We start from the raw sequence: 19,210 nt of genomic DNA, 5'->3' as shown, positions 1-19,210 counted from the left end.
AGAAGCGGAGCTAAGTTGTCATAAGCACTTTGTTTCACCTGTTGGCTGTGGAAAGCAAATAGCACACACGTCATATCAATACTGATCACATGTGTATTTTATATTTCCAGATTATTTGTTGATGAGCCTGTGACTCCAGCGAACCGGCCCGTTCAGCCCACTGGGTTTGTCGTCCTCCACCCGGCTGAAGCCTGCTGCGCTCACCCCCATTCTGCCGAGGCCTCCTGCGCCCACCCACCTCCAGCCGAGGCCACCTGCTGCGTTGACCTACGGCCCACCCCCTGTGTCGGCAGCACCCATACTGCTGGTCCTCCCCGCACAGCCACAGGCCCCCTCCGTCCTGTTTCGTGGGCCATCCTGCAGCCAGAGCCTTGTCCCTCCTGCACCAACAGTGAAGACATTCATGCCTAACAAGTCCTCAAGGCCATGTGGGGCTTGCCACATGCCAAACTGTGGTGGACAGTGGAAGAGGTACAACCCTTTCAAGGACAAAGTGGCTGGAAGCATGCAGAAAATGTTTTCCTACTGTCCATCCACTAGGAAGTCCACTACCCCTGGCTTTTACAATGTGGTGTATGACAACTTTGAACACTTTAAGAGTGTCGTGGATGCAGAGTTGGACAGGAGGACTGTGTAAATACCTGGAAATGCGTGTGTGTATGTGTGTGTGTGTGTGTGTGTGTGTGTGTGTGTGTGTGTGTGTGTGTGTGTGTGTGTGTGTGAATAACTTACCTCTGTGATGCCACTGTTCCTGTGCCATCTGTAAGAGAGAGAAAGAGGCTTGTTTGTGTGTGTTTGTCTTTGTCTTTGTGTGTGTTTTTTAAAGTGCTTCATTAAGCACTATCTATTTATTTATATCGTTAAAAAAAAGGCACTTTGCAGATTTACTTGAAGTTCTTTTGTTCGCTTTTTATTTATTATTATTTATATTGCTGTTAAAATTAACTTTGTAGTATCCATTCTGCTCTATGTTCAATATCGAGGCCAATCTTTTAAACCATAATCAGTTCCAATCTAACACAATCAGTTTACATACCCTTTAGTGGTTGTTCATGTTCAGATAATCTGTGTTTTTGTCATGCATGTTGTTTGTCTTTGTCAGCTTCATGTCTTTGTGATGTTTGTATGTATTTGTCTGCTTCAGTTTTAACAAAAGTTTGCTCAAGAAAACACAAAAGGGAGGAACAGCTTGAGCCTTTATTTGTTGATTGGTCACCCGAGTCTATGGATAATCATGTTCATTATTGCACTTTAGCCTGTACAAGCCAATTGTTGATTTGTATCTTAAGTACAAGTGTGTGTGTGTGTGTGTGTGTGTGTGTGTGTTGTGATGGAAAATCTACATGTTGTATTGTTTTGGTCTATGTATGAATTTAAGTTTTGTTGTTATTCTGTGTAATTTAATATAGGGCCTACGTTCTACTCCATGCGGGTCATTTAAAGTGTAAACCGTCAAGGGTTGAGTGATACATTTTTATTGCCTGCCTGTTCCTGTGTTTTCGTGTCTTGTAAATGACCCTCCATGCAATCCTTTGATGTATGGGCCTGCTCCTCTACCCCCTGGCTAGCGTCAACAAAGCCAGGGGTTTAGATGGCACGACCGCTGCCCCCTCCAATGGCATTCCCCACAGCTGCAGTTGTAAAGATAACCATCTGGTACACAAAGGCTTTTTGGGGGACACACCTCCTCCAGAGCCCAATTCTCAGTGGAATAAGAACTCATCGATTCAGACACTCGGTGGACTTCTCCCCAGCGTACCTTTAGAGAATGAAGTAACACGCAAAGAGAAGCTCCCATCTGGGGCCTCAGATTATTGTAATGTATGCCTGTTATGTTGTTTGTTGATGCATGTTGTGATGTATCTTTGTTCATACTTTTAATACAAATATATGCGACCAGCAATTGCCTACAAGTATTGTGTGCTTTTTTTGCATCTAAAGATCTCATCTGTCTCAGACGCAATATCTAATACAGAAATTGCCACGACAATTTGGGGGCTCGTCCGGGATATCTAACCTGAAGATTCTACGAAATATCGCTCCAAAACAGGTCCGAGTCGAACTCGGTCCCAAAGCTCTACCCCGCCTCCAGGTGACTGTAACCAGACTAATGGGGTCGAGGAGAGAGTGCCTGTGGGGGATAAACTAAGGCTTCTTCAGTACGGTATCCAGAAGGAAACAAAAGAATTCGAGCAGGTGAGATCTCAATACTTCTGTAGCTTGAAAATACCTTTAAGCTACAAAAAAATCCGTTACTAAAACGGTATATACTGTTTTGAAAACGTATATTCGAACAAATCGGCCACGTTCGAACTTTGTTATAGGAACATACGGTAAAGCAACTCCGGTGAAGTTCCGTCAATATATGAACTATATGTTATATATGTAACAGAAAGGGCAGGAGGGTCTGTCAAAACGGTAAAGGGAAACCCGTTATGCGCTGTTGGGGTCACATATATATATAAATAATAATAATAGGTATTCATTAATAAATATATGTATATGTGTGTAGTAACAAGGAGGTTTCGGCGATATTAGATAATTTGTAAAATAATAACTAGTGTAAAAGGATCTAAAATATGGGGAACAAATCTGGAAAAACGGAGATAACGGGACCTGCGAAGGTGATGTTGGAGAAGCATGGTGAAGCGGCTCTGGAGGGTTTAAAATATTGGTGCAAACTGGGCTTTCCTGAAATGGGGAGTTTTAGCTTAAAACGATTACAGGAGTTAGAGAGACGATTGTTGGAATCAGAAATGAAAAAGAAAAGTTCCAAACTATGTTGGTGTGCGTTTTATTTGTGGGAAAGAGAGGGCCAGGATAGGAAAAAAAATCAGCCAGGGACAGAGAGCGTAGAGAGTGTAGGGATTTTTAATCTCAATGTCACCCGAGATATAGACCCGGACCTGGACTGCACCGGCGGACCGCGTGCGAATCCCCCTTCTCCTCCCCCGTATGACAACGCCCCTGAAGCTGCATCATCGGACAATCTCTACCCTGACCTCAAAGATGAGGAGAAAGCACCCGATTGCAGCACGGCAGGAGATAGGCCTGCAACTCGTAGCCAGAGGAATGCTCCACAGCAGGCGACGGCCACACCGACCAAGCGGGAGCCCGTCGCCAGCCGCTTGAGAAACCAGGGAATGGCGTTCTCCCCAACTACTCAACACGGGGACGTGATGAATGGACAATTCCCCATGATCGAAGTACTGAACCCCCAGGATGGCAGTCCAGCATACGTTTTCCGTGCATGGAGACCCAGTGACATTAAGGACATAGCGGAATGGCTCCCAGACCCATCTGTAGTGGGGGGGGCTGCCTTCGCCACAGCCCTTCAAGAGTTGGTCCAACAACACAAAGCCTCCATCAGCGAAGTTCGCCAACTCTGTGCGTACAGACTGACCCTAAGGTGGGGTCGGATCCAAGGCGACATGCCCGGGAGGGACGAAGCGGATTTAATGTTCAATTGGGATCAAGGGTCCGTGTACCGCCGGCTGGTAGAGGGACTGTGTGAACGGGCCAGGGGGGCGTTCCCCATGGTTAGAGATTGGACCGCTATTCGAAAGATCAAACAAACAGAAGGCGAGACGGTGGCTGACTTGATGGACCGCGTCGAAAAGGTGTTCAAGATCCACGGGGGAGTGCCTGTACCAACCGACCGGGTGGTTCAGACTCCGTACGAAGAAAATCTCACCGCGGCCTTCCTGGATGCGTTGGACGACAAAATATCGGAATTCATAGAGACACACTGCATTGGGTGGCGTACCGCCAGACTTGATTTGATTATAAGTCACGCAACCCACGCAGAAAATCTCTTCATGAAGAAAGAAAAGTTCGAGAATAATAGAAAAGAAGAGAGAACCAAGAAGCTCCAGCTCGCCCAACTGGAGGCCCTGGAGAATCCTAAGCCAACCCGTCGCAACAAAGACCAAGGAACCGATCGGCCAGAAGAGAGAAAGTCCCGTGGAGTAATCAACCGGGACTGTTTGTATTGTGGCTCCAAGGATCATTGGTTAAAAGATTGTCCCATTAGAAATGAGGAAAACGATGAAGCGGACGGCTGGGAAACCGCACCTTCCCGTGAAGTGACTGTGAATCATCCAAGAGGCAGAGGTGAAGGGGGGATTTCGCATTGACGGGACGCCGGAGCAGACCAGGTCCAAGGAGCAGGTATGAGCACCATAACACATAACACAACCAACCAAATGATTGTTGTATGGTTCTCACCAGCCTTAAGCGAGCTAATCAGCTAAATTTAATATTAGATATGGTTATTTTAAACAACGGGCTATTGTAGACAGTGGACACTCGATTATTACAATCTATCACAACCAATTTAATGGTCAACCATATCACACAACCATGACATGACTCCAACTGACCCAGACTAACCCCGACTGACCCCCACTGACAACAGAAGTGTATTGCCTAATATTGAAAAATGCAGATTTTTATATTATGATATTTTGTTAATGTTTTATGGCCAAATGGCAAGAAGGTGAATTAATGAACGTATGAGAGAGATTGGAAGAAGTATGTGTTATGGAAGGAGAAGAGATAGATGAGAACGTAAGGCAAGACAAGATAAGGAAAGGGGTGGGGAGAAAGATAACCCATCTGCATCAAGTTTTGTTCAAATAGATCCGGACCTGGACAACGCTCCTCCTTCTCCTGCTTTCAGCCCGACCAGTGGCCCAATACAGTGCAAATACCCCACGTCACAACTCCTCTGCATCAGACTTTATGAAGTTACAGACCATGGGAGGCCCACCTGAAGAGCTACGGAACGGTCTGCTGGACGACACAAGGAGACAGTCCAGCAGGACCAACAGCACCAGAGTGGTGGCCTCCATGGTGCCTGTGTAGCCACATTGAAGTGGCCTGAACATTGAGACAAAGGAGGGTCTCAGAGACGGGAGAGACGTGGGGACAGGCACTTCAAAGGACAGCCCGTGATGCGGATGAGAGGCAGGAAGCAGAGAGAGAGGTGGAGGCGTGTCCAGGCGGAGGGAGAGAAGAGCAGTGTACGGAAAGTATCACACTAGACACAGCATTACTGTCTATATGAGTGTGTGATAGTTTCTAAGAAGTATATCTGAAAGGTTTGAAAGTTATTAGGAAAAGTAGTTTGAAGGATCAAAGACAAGTAGAAAAGTTGAAAGTTAAAGAAATGTTTTTTTTTTTTTGTTTTTTTTTTTACCAATTAAAGTAGAGGGTTTTTGGTGCGCTTGCAACAGAAAGCCATGCTTACAGGGCTTTCCCTTATTATGGTAAATTGACGCATGGGAAAGTCCATGCGTCAAAAGGGGGGATGGGGAGCCCACAACAACAACCTTGAACAACAACCTTGGGTATACTAAAGCAAACCAAAGGAAATAATTACAAAAAAAAAAAATTATTAAACAAACCCCATGTAGGTCCCTCAGAGACATCATGAAGGACAATGGGAAAGAGAAGAGGAATACCGTTTAAATGTTGGGTTATACTGTGTGTTATTAATGCTGACTGGATTGACAATTAATGTTTAGAGTAGTAAACATTAAGTGCTTGCCAACTACTCATGTGTTAGTATCACGGAAGCAGCATTAAGGACATTAAATAAGAATATTTTTGTTTAGAAATGTTTTTAAAAGGTAGCCTTGTTTCTTTGTTTTGGTTTTCTTTTCTGTTTTTATTTTTATGACTTTTGAATATATGGAAACAGATGACTTGATTGTGATGTTAGGTGATTTTATGCTACCTTCTGTAAAAGCGAACGGTGGTATAAATAGTCTGAACAACCTCCTATAAAAGCGGAGAAGTGCTGATGGTCGGACATGATAGATTTTTGAATTTGTGATTATAAAATAATCAAAGGGGGATTGTGATGGAAAATCTACATGTTGTATTGTTTTGGTCTATGTATGAATTTAAGTTTTGTTGTTATTCTGTGTAATTTAATATAGGGCCTACGTTCTACTCCATGCGGGTCATTTAAAGTGTAAACCGTCAAGGGTTGAGTGATACATTTTTATTGCCTGCCTGTTCCTGTGTTTTCGTGTCTTGTAAATGACCCTCCATGCAATCCTTTGATGTATGGGCCTGCTCCTCTACCCCCTGGCTAGCGTCAACAAAGCCAGGGGTTTAGATGGCACGACCGCTGCCCCCTCCAATGGCATTCCCCACAGCTGCAGTTGTAAAGATAACCATCTGGTACACAAAGGCTTTTTGGGGGACACACCTCCTCCAGAGCCCAATTCTCAGTGGAATAAGAACTCATCGATTCAGACACTCGGTGGACTTCTCCCCAGCGTACCTTTAGAGAATGAAGTAACACGCAAAGAGAAGCTCCCATCTGGGGCCTCAGATTATTGTAATGTATGCCTGTTATGTTGTTTGTTGATGCATGTTGTGATGTATCTTTGTTCATACTTTTAATACAAATATATGCGACCAGCAATTGCCTACAAGTATTGTGTGCTTTTTTTGCATCTAAAGATCTCATCTGTCTCAGACGCAATATCTAATACAGAAATTGCCACGACAGTGTGTGTGTGTGTGTGTGTGTGTGTGTGTGTGTGTGTGTGTGTGTGTGTGTGTGTGTGTGTGTGTGTGTGTGTGTGTGTGTGTGTGTGTGTGTGTGTGTGTGTGTGTGTGTTCTTTAATTGTTGAGTGTTTTTTATTATTATTAATGTTATTTATATGTGCCTGTCCTTGTGATGTGTGTATGTCTGTCAGCTCCATGTTTAACTAAATGTTTGCAAATGGTAGTACATGTTTGTCTCTCGTCTCATGCTCTCGTGTTCTCGCCTGTAGATCTGTACCTAGTCGTGGTGGGCGAGCTTTTAACTAAAATGATCTTGTTTATTTGTGTTTATATGGATTGCCTTTTCAATGAAACACATTCTGGTTGAAAAATAAAAGTTGTAAAAGTATTTTGGAGTCTCAGTGTGCTTGGGTTTCAGAAGGGGTGGGGTATTGGAAAGAAAAAACACACCAAAGAAATTAGAAGTCCTTGTGTCTTCACTCCCGCAACCAGAGGTGTGAATACACCCCCACTGTGATGGCTGCACTCCCTGTGTGGTCAAAACAATGAGTTCTGTGAATGGCTCTTATTATTTTTCTTAATTCAGCCCAAAAATGTAACAATTTAACACTTTTCCACTTGATTGTATGAATCTCATCAGCTACATCCACTCAAAGTATGAAAATAATAAACAAAACATCCAGCAGACTAGTGGATTTTGATAATCTAGGCCTTGCACATGACATTTCTGAAAATAAAACCACCCACCATTGGCCACCAGATGGAGCCGTCCGTTTTGATCCTCGATCCTTTTGGATCGATCCCAGTGTTGAGGGATAGGGACTTTGGGGGGTCATGAGCCATTCCCAGGCGGTCACCCATCCAAGTACTAACCAGGCCGGACCCTGCTTAGCCTCCGAGATCAGACGAGATCGGGCGTGCTCAGGGTGGTATCATTCATAGCTATTATTTCTTTAGAACAACATGATCAGGGGAGAGCGCGAACGCAGTCCCCCACTACCAGAAATTATGCAATCGAGATTCCCACATTTGGGGAATTCGCACGGGTCAGCAACAGCCTCAGTGCAATGGCTGAGCCTCGCTATGGGTGAACCACCTTCTTGATCATGGTATCTCCCTTGCCAGGTAAGTATGAGTTGTACACGTTCAGGTGGGCTGAACGATGCCCACGCGTGTTCCCCAGGAGAACGGTTGCAAAGCATTCGGAGATGTCTAGACTTTAATAAACACTGTAGACCACCGGTCACACGATGACAGGCGAATCTGAAATCAGCGTGATGGAAGCATAACGAAAGGAAACCTGGAGGTCCGAGTTATCGACACGCCACAGAAAGAATCCTTTTTTCTTTCTTAAACAACAGAATAGTGGTGGCGAGATGATGCCTCATGAAACGTCAAAGCCTCGCAGCCAGGTGAACCATCAAAGTGGTTCGACCTCGAAGCTTCAAATGAGTACGCTAGGGACAAGGAATGAAATTATGATGAAAGAAAGAGTTTCCTGTGATGATGTGATGTTTGCTTCGTACAACATCAAAACGTTTAAGAATTAAAGTCATTTCAGTGATACGTGTGAGTGTGCCGTTCATAAATATCTCCCGAGCTCATGGTAGAGAACAAATCATTTGACAAAGGTTTTAAGTCATCCCGGGCAAAATAGATTGTCTTATAACTACAGTAGCCTACTAATAATTGTAATAATAGAACTGCATGATGTCTGAGAACGAGTGTGATTAATTACATAGCCATAAAAGTGATCTTGGAACTGGGTAGGGTCTTCTTTTTGTAGAAATGTGCCAATTGTGAACCCATATCGCGGAACAGCCCGAGATGAAGCCTCGAACGTCACGCGCCACGTCATTTCGCCTATGTGATACGGAGCTTCGCTGGGGGAGGAGCCGAGGTACTCGACACACGCCCCGATGCCTCGACGCAAACCATAACATCACTACAACAGAATATCGTTGGAGTAATTGTAAACAGTGCGTTTGTGAATTGTAAATGACACTTTATTGTCTACAGGCGGACGGGTGTACTCTCAGGAGGAGTTTAGTTTTGTTTTTCACAGTGAGAGAGGGGTGCACCGGTCCTGGAGTTACTGCAATACCAGGTCGATGCGTGGAGTGGACGGAGCAAGCCCCTTTTCCATCTCCCAGTTCGAAAAATCAATTTAATATATGGTCCCCGGGTAGGGGACGTATCAGATATTAAACTGATAAGAACAGATACTACACTTGATCTTAGCCAAAAGGCCGAGAAGCGATGCACACACATGCTCAGACCAAGAGGCTAGCTTCCCAGACACGTCGCTCCACTTGGCGGTTTAACAGACAACGACGAAACAAAAAAAAGACCAAGCAATCTGTGTGCGTGTTTGTGTGTCTGTGAAAGCTGGAGAAATAAACCGAGGTCGCTACATCTCTTTGCTGCTGCCTGCTGGCAGTCTCACTATTCCGTCTGCATGTTTCACAAATAGAGTTTGGAGCAGTGGAGGCTTATATGAGACTACAGGTGAAGCAGTGAGTGAACGAAATGTTGAATGTATTTTCTTTCTTTATTTATTATTTATTATGTTACCTTTTTAAATTAGACCAGTACGTGAGTGCACTGAATTTCGTTGTACTTCTGTCCAATGACAAATAAATATATATCTATAACACCCGGAACTCTATTGCAGCCAATGAGCTCGAGTTGAAAAAGAAAATAGCTTACAGCACGTGGTATTCCCCGGTGAAGCAGTCAACGGAGGATTCACTCAGGTAAATTTTATCCCCTGCATCGTTTGCTAGTTAATAATTAGACATTTTTTTTTTACGGTTTGTATTAAGCTGTTTCGATTTTGTAGAAAGAGAAAAGATTTCGACCGTGTCATAACGTGGTCGTTGTGTATAAAGGGAAGACGTAGAGGTTACGTTTTTAGCTGCTGGGTAGACTTTAGTCAACCTATCGCCGTTTTGTCGGTGAGCAACCATATTACCCGTGGGAAGTCTCGTTTTAATCGTGGCAATCTAAGCTTTCCAACGGTGTATGGCATTACTATATTCACCCAAGGGTTGTTGAAATAATAAGCTGATTAATGTGTGTTTTGTGACGATAGCTAGGCGCGGCTAACGACACTGTTTACAATAGTAAGGGCTACGTCGCATACCTGCAAACTTGTTGCTTTTCGGCGACAATCAACGTTTTCTTGGTCAATTTGATGTGGATATGTGTTAATATGGGTAAATGTGACTGTTGAGACAACAGCTGATGCGAGAGTAATTGTAACATGAAGCAATTTGGCGACCGTGTTAATCTCTTGACAATCTGGCGAGCTTGTTGTCCTAGGCTAATACACCAACAGCAGATTTCTGTATAATAAAGGGCTACATATTGTCAATCTAAATGATCTGCTTTTAGTTTTACTCATTTATTCATGTTTTACAGTACCAGATGGAACATGCCTACACATCAGTGCACCGTGTGCGACAAGACATTCGGTGAAAAGTCCAACCTGGCGAGTCATCTGAAGATCCATGCAGACGCCAGGGAGACCTTTACCTGTGATGTCTGCGGGAAGAGCTTGGCCACTAAACCATCGCTGGTCAGCCATCAACAGCTACACCAGTACCCCAACATCATTTTGTACCGGCTAGGAGAGGCCAGGCTGTACTGTACAGAGGCAGCAAGGTCTGTGGCAGAGGCCCGCAGCAGCACTGTTGTTGACCCTAAATGGCTGGATCTCAAGACAGCAGAGACCTTTGGAAAGGTCAGCTGGTCATCACGTTCGGGAAGCACGCCGGTCAGACCTTCAGGTGGCTTGTGGAGAATGATGTCGGCTGGCTGGTGTGGCTGCTGTTCCAGTACTGCCAGCAGGGAGAGCAGAACGAGCTGCTGAAGTGGCAGAAGGAGCGACTGCTCCGCCAGACCGGCCTCAGGTCCAGTACCGGCACATCCATCACCAGGCTGGAAAGAGACGTGGTGAGAAGCGGAGCTAAGTTGTCATAAGCACTTTGTTTCACCTGTTGGCTGTGGAAAGCAAATAGCACACACGTCATATCAATACTGATCACATGTGTATTTTATATTTCCAGATTATTTGTTGATGAGCCTGTGACTCCAGCGAACCGGCCCGTTCAGCCCACTGGGTTTGTCGTCCTCCACCCGGCTGAAGCCTGCTGCGCTCACCCCCATTCTGCCGAGGCCTCCTGCGCCCACCCACCTCCAGCCGAGGCCACCTGCTGCGTTGACCTACGGCCCACCCCCTGTGTCGGCAGCACCCATACTGCTGGTCCTCCCCGCACAGCCACAGGCCCCCTCCGTCCTGTTTCGTGGGCCATCCTGCAGCCAGAGCCTTGTCCCTCCTGCACCAACAGTGAAGACATTCATGCCTAACAAGTCCTCAAGGCCATGTGGGGCTTGCCACATGCCAAACTGTGGTGGACAGTGGAAGAGGTACAACCCTTTCAAGGACAAAGTGGCTGGAAGCATGCAGAAAATGTTTTCCTACTGTCCATCCACTAGGAAGTCCACTACCCCTGGCTTTTACAATGTGGTGTATGACAACTTTGAACACTTTAAGAGTGTCGTGGATGCAGAGTTGGACAGGAGGACTGTGTAAATACCTGGAAATGCGTGTGTGTATGTGTGTGTGTGTGTGTGTGTGTGTGTGTGTGTGTGTGTGTGTGTGTGTGAATAACTTACCTCTGTGATGCCACTGTTCCTGTGCCATCTGTAAGAGAGAGAAAGAGGCTTGTTTGTGTGTGTTGTCTTGTCTTTGTGTGTGTTTTTTAAAGTGCTTCATTAAGCACTATCTATTTATTTATATCGTTAAAAAAAAAGGCACTTTGCAGATTTACTTGAAGTTCTTTTGTTCGCTTTTTATTTATTATTATTTATATTGCTGTTAAAATTAACTTTGTAGTATCCATTCTGCTCTATGTTCAATATCGAGGCCAATCTTTTAAACCATAATCAGTTCCAATCTAACACAATCAGTTTACATACCCTTTAGTGGTTGTTCATGTTCAGATAATCTGTGTTTTTGTCATGCATGTTGTTTGTCTTTGTCAGCTTCATGTCTTTGTGATGTTTGTATGTATTTGTCTGCTTCAGTTTTAACAAAAGTTTGCTCAAGAAAACACAAAAGGGAGGAACAGCTTGAGCCTTTATTTGTTGATTGGTCACCCGAGTCTATGGATAATCATGTTCATTATTGCACTTTAGCCTGTACAAGCCAATTGTTGATTTGTATCTTAAGTACAAGTGTGTGTGTGTGTGTGTGTGTGTGTGTGTGTGTGTGTGTGTGTGTGTGTGTGTGTGTGTGTGTGTGTGTGTGTGTGTGTGTGTGTGTGTGTGTGTGTGTGTGTGTTCTTTAATTGTTGAGTGTTTTTTATTATTATTAATGTTATTTATATGTGCCTGTCCTTGTGATGTGTGTATGTCTGTCAGCTCCATGTTTAACTAAATGTTTGCAAATGGTAGTACATGTTTGTCTCTCGTCTCATGCTCTCGTGTTCTCGCCTGTAGATCTGTACCTAGTCGTGGTGGGCGAGCTTTTAACTAAAATGATCTTGTTTATTTGTGTTTATATGGATTGCCTTTTCAATGAAACACATTCTGGTTGAAAAATAAAAGTTGTAAAAGTATTTTGGAGTCTCAGTGTGCTTGGGTTTCAGAAGGGGTGGGGTATTGGAAAGAAAAAACACACCAAAGAAATTAGAAGTCCTTGTGTCTTCACTCCCGCAACCAGAGGTGTGAATACACCCCCACTGTGATGGCTGCACTCCCTGTGTGGTCAAAACAATGAGTTCTGTGAATGGCTCTTATTATTTTTCTTAATTCAGCCCAAAAATGTAACAATTTAACACTTTTCCACTTGATTGTATGAATCTCATCAGCTACATCCACTCAAAGTATGAAAATAATAAACAAAACATCCAGCAGACTAGTGGATTTTGATAATCTAGGCCTTGCACATGACATTTCTGAAAATAAAACCACCCACCAGTGGCCACCAGATGGAGCCGTCCGTTTTGATCCTCGATCCTTTTGGATCGATCCCAGTGTTGAGGGATAGGGACTTTGGGGGGTCATGAGCCATTCCCAGGCGGTCACCCATCCAAGTACTAACCAGGCCGGACCCTGCTTAGCCTCCGAGATCAGACGAGATCGGGCGTGCTCAGGGTGGTATCATTCATAGCTATTATTTCTTTAGAACAACATGATCAGGGGAGAGCGCGAACGCAGTCCCCCACTACCAGAAATTATGCAATCGAGATTCCCACATTTGGGGAATTCGCACGGGTCAGCAACAGCCTCAGTGCAATGGCTGAGCCTCGCTATGGGTGAACCACCTTCTTGATCATGGTATCTCCCTTGCCAGGTAAGTATGAGTTGTACACGTTCAGGTGGGCTGAACGATGCCCACGCGTGTTCCCCAGGAGAACGGTTGCAAAGCATTCGGAGATGTCTAGACTTTAATAAACACTGTAGACCACCGGTCACACGATGACAGGCGAATCTGAAATCAGCGTGATGGAAGCATAACGAAAGGAAACCTGGAGGTCCGAGTTATCGACACGCCACAGAAAGAATCCTTTTTTCTTTCTTAAACAACAGAATAGTGGTGGCGAGATGATGCCTCATGAAACGTCAAAGCCTCGCAGCCAGGTGAACCATCAAAGTGGTTCGACCTCGAAGCTTCAAATGAGTACGCTAGGGACAAGGAATGAAATTATGATGAAAGAAAGAGTTTCCTGTGATGATGTGATGTTTGCTTCGTACAACATCAAAACGTTTAAGAATTAAAGTCATTTCAGTGATACGTGTGAGTGTGCCGTTCATAAATATCTCCCGAGCTCATGGTAGAGAACAAATCATTTGACAAAGGTTTTAAGTCATCCCGGGCAAAATAGATTGTCTTATAACTACAGTAGCCTACTAATAATTGTAATAATAGAACTGCATGATGTCTGAGAACGAGTGTGATTAATTACATAGCCATAAAAGTGATCTTGGAACTGGGTAGGGTCTTCTTTTTGTAGAAATGTGCCAATTGTGAACCCATATCGCGGAACAGCCCGAGATGAAGCCTCGAACGTCACGCGCCACGTCATTTCGCCTATGTGATACGGAGCTTCGCTGGGGGAGGAGCCGAGGTACTCGACACACGCCCCGATGCCTCGACGCAAACCATAACATCACTACAACAGAATATCGTTGGAGTAATTGTAAACAGTGCGTTTGTGAATTGTAAATGACACTTTATTGTCTACAGGCGGACGGGTGTACTCTCAGGAGGAGTTTAGTTTTGTTTTTCACAGTGAGAGAGGGGTGCACCGGTCCTGGAGTTACTGCAATACCAGGTCGATGCGTGGAGTGGACGGAGCAAGCCCCTTTTCCATCTCCCAGTTCGAAAAATCAATTTAATATATGGTCCCCGGGTAGGGGACGTATCAGATATTAAACTGATAAGAACAGATACTACACTTGATCTTAGCCAAAAGGCCGAGAAGCGATGCACACACATGCTCAGACCAAGAGGCTAGCTTCCCAGACACGTCGCTCCACTTGGCGGTTTAACAGACAACGACGAAACAAAAAAAAGACCAAGCAATCTGTGTGCGTGTTTGTGTGTCTGTGAAAGCTGGAGAAATAAACCGAGGTCGCTACATCTCTTTGCTGCTGCCTGCTGGCAGTCTCACTATTCCGTCTGCATGTTTCACAAATAGAGTTTGGAGCAGTGGAGGCTTATATGAGACTACAGGTGAAGCAGTGAGTGAACGAAATGTTGAATGTATTTTCTTTCTTTATTTATTATTTATTATGTTACCTTTTTAAATTAGACCAGTACGTGAGTGCACTGAATTTCGTTGTACTTCTGTCCAATGACAAATAAATATATATCTATAACACCCGGAACTCTATTGCAGCCAATGAGCTCGAGTTGAAAAAGAAAATAGCTTACAGCACGTGGTATTCCCCGGTGAAGCAGTCAACGGAGGATTCACTCAGGTACATTTTATCCCCTGCATCGTTTGCTAGTTAATAATTAGACATTTTTTTTTACGGTTTGTATTAAGCTGTTTCGATTTTGTAGAAAGAGAAAAGATTTCGACCGTGTCATAACGTGGTCGTTGTGTATAAAGGGAAGACGTAGAGGTTACGTTTTTAGCTGCTGGGTAGACTTTAGTCAACCTATCGCCGTTTTGTCGGTGAGCAACCATATTACCCGTGGGAAGTCTCGTTTTAATCGTGGCAATCTAAGCTTTCCAACGGTGTATGGCATTACTATATTCACCCAAGGGTTGTTGAAATAATAAGCTGATTAATGTGTGTTTTGTGACGATAGCTAGGCGCGGCTAACGACACTGTTTACAATAGTAAGGGCTACGTCGCATACCTGCAAACTTGTTGCTTTTCGGCGACAATCAACGTTTTCTTGGTCAATTTGATGTGGATATGTGTTAATATGGGTAAATGTGACTGTTGAGACAACAGCTGATGCGAGAGTAATTGTAACATGAAGCAATTTGGCGACCGTGTTAATCTCTTGACAATCTGGCGAGCTTGTTGTCCTAGGCTAATACACCAACAGCAGATTTCTGTATAATAAAGGGCTACATATTGTCAATCTAAATGATCTGCTTTTAGTTTTACTCATTTATTCATGTTTTACAGTACCAGATGGAACATGCCTACACATCAGTGCACCGTGTGCGACAAGACATTCGGTGAAAAGTCCAACCTGGCGAGTCATCTGAAGATCCATGCAGACGCCAGGGAGACCTTTACCTGTGATGTCTGCGGGAAGAGCTTGGCCACTAAACCATCGCTGGTCAGCCATCAACAGCTACACCAGTACCCCAACATCATTTTGTACCGGCTAGGAGAGGCCAGGCTGTACTGTACAGAGGCAGCAAGGTCTGTGGCAGAGGCCCGCAGCAGCACTGTTGTTGACCCTAAATGGCTGGATCTCAAGACAGCAGAGACCTTTGGAAAGGTCAGCTGGTCATCACGTTCGGGAAGCACGCCGGTCAGACCTTCAGGTGGCTTGTGGAGAATGATGTCGGCTGGCTGGTGTGGCTGCTGTTCCAGTACTGCCAGCAGGGAGAGCAGAACGAGCTGCTGAAGTGGCAGAAGGAGCGACTGCTCCGCCAGACCGGCCTCAGGTCCAGTACCGGCACATCCATCACCAGGCTGGAAAGAGACGTGGTGAGAAGCGGAGCTAAGTTGTCATAAGCACTTTGTTTCACCTGTTGGCTGTGGAAAGCAAATAGCACACTAGGGCTGTTAAAATTGCTCAAAAATGACATTTGAATGTTCGTTTGGAAAAAAATCACGAATTCGAACTATTCGAATATCTGGTTGCCTATTTTACGCAGTTGCCGTCAATATGTCAATAATGCGACAAAACCATGGTTCAAATTAGTGGGATATATATATTTCCTATATATAGGGCGGCGGCTTCCTGCTGGGCATTTCCTTACTTTAAAACGAGGGACATCGCGACCAGACGGAGGCTCATTCACAAAGCAGTTAGGCGCTTGTACCGCGGGAGTGTTTTTTCACATTCGAATATTATGAGGGACATCGCGAACAGACAGAGGCAGTGGCGGCGCCAGAAATAATTTGTTGCAGTTGCTTAACAGTTGCTGTATGAATTCAAGAGGTTGCTGGTCAAAAAAAAAAACCTTGATCAAAACACCTGAATTTGGCAGAGGCACGGCCGGGAAGACATTTTCGGCACGGGTTGGGGTGGTTGCGGTCCCGTACGAGGCAAGTTTACAGTACAGTAACAACAAAGACTAATCGCACCACTGTGATTGAGTGTGATCGTATCATTTGACAGTTCAACGTGCGCTATCTTTCTCCCTCTCCCTCACACACGCACAGACATAAAGACGTAAAGACATAGAACAATATAGAGGAAGATCTTTAAGAAGGCCAACATGAAAATAGCCCAGCGGCATGTACACATTCAGCGACGGGCAAACTTAAATAACCAAACGGCCTACCTTAAATCGATGTCTTGATCACAGGACTTCTTGCAATATTCCACTTTAATCCATACGGTTTAACACACCTACATTGCTAGCAAGCATGTGATAACATTGTATTGCTAATTCAGAACTGTGTAGGCTACAATATTTTCTTCCGTTTCTTGACCTCAGCATAACCCCCCTCCGAACAACTGCCAAGTCCAACACAAGTCTGGCTATTAACGAGCCCATCCTCAGCCTCACCATCGCGAGTCGTGTTTGAACTTGATTTCTTTCGAATTAGTAAAAACTTGTCCATATTTTTTAAGCGCCAACGAGCCGGCAACGAACATCTCTGACTGATAATCTCGCCGCGAGATGTCCGCATATTTGAAATGTTATTTATTTTTCGTAAGACTATGCTATTAATGAAATTATTGTTTCATGTACATTAAATAATAATTAATTCATATTGTACATATTGCTTGGGATAGTTTGTGTTAATTGTGTGTATGTGGGTTTTTTTAATCTGTTCATGTCACTTACAGAGTGTGCGCATGCCCAACGCTCGGGAACTGGGCACGGTGAGGGGGAGGGGAGGAGAGGAGAGTCCCAGGCTGACTCGTGTTCATTTGAACGACAGTCCAGTCACGGCCCTGAAATGTTGACGCTACTCACTGATTATGCACTTAATCTGGTGATTCATATGACAGGAATGGTCGGTATGGTGACGGGTACCGCATTCGGCCATAGGTTTAGTTGAACTTATTTAATACCATTTTACGGAAAATGGCATTATTTCAAATATGTTGTTTGAGTTTGACAAAAAATCAGGGGTTGCTCTGGGGTTTCTGAGTAATTGCTTGGAGTTGCTATAGCAACGGCAAGCAACCGTTTGGCGCCGCCCCTGGACAGAGGCTCACTCACAAAGCAGATAGGCGCTTGTGTAACCGAGCGTTGGCACTTAGATATTTATATGACAAGAATGACACAAGCGTGGAAGGGAAAATAGTCTCGTTTACTTAGTACCTATCAGAAGTCACCCAGTCACAGCGTGAGAGCTGGAATACCTATATCCAAGTACGGAAACCCCGAGGGGATAAAATACATTCGCTCTTCACAATACTAGTCTGTTACACTTGTACCGCGGGAGTGTTTTTTCACATTCGAATATTATGAGGGACATCGCGAACAGACAGAGGCTCATTCACAAAGCAGATAGAGGCGCTTGTACCGCGGGAGTGTTTTTTCACATTCGAATATTAATTTTCACGTTCGAATTCGCGTTTTTGGATACATTTCGAACGAATATTCGAACTTCGAATATTCGTTGACAGCCCTATAGCACACACGTCATATCAATACTGATCACATGTGTATTTTATGTTTCCAGATTATTTGTTGATGAGCCTGTGACTCCAGCGAACCGGCCCGTTCAGCCCACTGGGTTGTCGTCCTCCACCCGGCTGAAGCCTGCTGCGCTCACCCCCATTCTGCCGAGGCCTCCTGCGCCCACCCACCTCCAGCCGAGGCCACCTGCTGCGTTGACCTACGGCCCACCCCCTGTGTCGGCAGCACCCATACTGCTGGTCCTCCCCGCACAGCCACAGGCCCCCTCCGTCCTGTTTCGTGGGCCATCCTGCAGCCAGAGCCTTGTCCCTCCTGCACCAACAGTGAAGACATTCATGCCTAACAAGTCCTCAAGGCCATGTGGGGCTTGCCACATGCCAAACTGTGGTGGACAGTGGAAGAGGTACAACCCTTTCAAGGACAAAGTGGCTGGAAGCATGCAGAAAATGTTTTCCTACTGTCCATCCACTAGGAAGTCCACTACCCCTGGCTTTTACAATGTGGTGTATGACAACTTTGAACACTTTAAGAGTGTCGTGGATGCAGAGTTGGACAGGAGGACTGTGTACATACCTGGAAATGCGTGTGTGTGTGTGTGTGTGTGTGTGTGTGTGTGTGTGTGTGTGTGTGTGTGTGTGTGTGTGTGTGTGTGTGTGTGTGTGTGTGTGAATAACTTACCTCTGTGATGCCACTGTTCCTGTGCCATCTGTAAGAGAGAGAAAGAGGCTTGTTTGTGTGTGTTTGTCTTTGTCTTTGTGTGTGTTTTTTAAAGTGCTTCATTAAGCACTATCTATTTATTTATATCGTTAAAAAAAAAGGCACTTTGCAGATTTACTTGAAGTTCTTTTGTTCGCTTTTTATTTATTATTATTTATATTGCTGTTAAAATTAACTTTGTAGTATCCATTCTGCTCTATGTTCAATATCGAGGCCAATCTTTTAAACCATAATCAGTTCCAATCTAACACAATCAGTTTACATACCCTTTAGTGGTTGTTCATGTTCAGATAATCTGTGTTTTTGTCATGCATGTTGTTTGTCTTTGTCAGCTTCATGTCTTTGTGATGTTTGTATGTATTTGTCTGCTTCAGTTTTAACAAAAGTTTGCTCAAGAAAACACAAAAGTGAGGAACAGCTTGAGCCTTTATTTGTTGATTGGTCACCCGAGTCTATGGATAATCATGTTCATTATTGCACTTTAGCCTGTACAAGCCAATTGTTGATTTGTATCTTAAGTACAAGTGTGTGTGTGTGTGTGTGTGTGTGTGTGTGTGTGTGTGTGTGTGTGTGTGTGTGTGTGTGTGTGTGTGTGTGTGTGTGTGTGTGTGTGTGTGTGTGTGTGTGTTCTTTAATTGTTGAGTGTTTTTTATTATTA

At 44.5% G+C, this 19,210-nt stretch overlaps 4 non-coding genes across 4 annotated transcripts; all 4 read right to left on the bottom strand.

Moving 5' to 3' along the window:
• Positions 1-7,494: 7,494 nt before the first annotated feature.
• On the bottom strand, positions 7,495-7,659 carry LOC130383305 (U1 spliceosomal RNA). Its single transcript, XR_008895747.1, has one exon. It is a non-coding gene; the product is annotated as a U1 spliceosomal RNA (small nuclear RNA).
• A 937-nt stretch (positions 7,660-8,596) lies between these two features.
• Positions 8,597-8,787, bottom strand: LOC130383335 (U2 spliceosomal RNA). The gene has a single exon (XR_008895774.1). It is a non-coding gene; the product is annotated as a U2 spliceosomal RNA (small nuclear RNA).
• Positions 8,788-12,730: 3,943 nt separating this feature from the next.
• LOC130383304 (U1 spliceosomal RNA) lies at positions 12,731-12,895 on the bottom strand. The gene has a single exon (XR_008895746.1). It is a non-coding gene; the product is annotated as a U1 spliceosomal RNA (small nuclear RNA).
• A 937-nt stretch (positions 12,896-13,832) lies between these two features.
• LOC130383334 (U2 spliceosomal RNA) lies at positions 13,833-14,023 on the bottom strand. The gene has a single exon (XR_008895773.1). It is a non-coding gene; the product is annotated as a U2 spliceosomal RNA (small nuclear RNA).
• Positions 14,024-19,210: the final 5,187 nt, after the last annotated feature.

The sequence above is a fragment of the Gadus chalcogrammus genome, chromosome 5 (genome assembly GCF_026213295.1).
Source record: "Gadus chalcogrammus isolate NIFS_2021 chromosome 5, NIFS_Gcha_1.0, whole genome shotgun sequence".
Classification (NCBI taxonomy): domain Eukaryota; kingdom Metazoa; phylum Chordata; class Actinopteri; order Gadiformes; family Gadidae; genus Gadus; species Gadus chalcogrammus.
The sequence above is the reverse complement of the archived record's forward strand: the minus strand, read 5'-3'. Positions and strand labels throughout refer to the sequence as shown.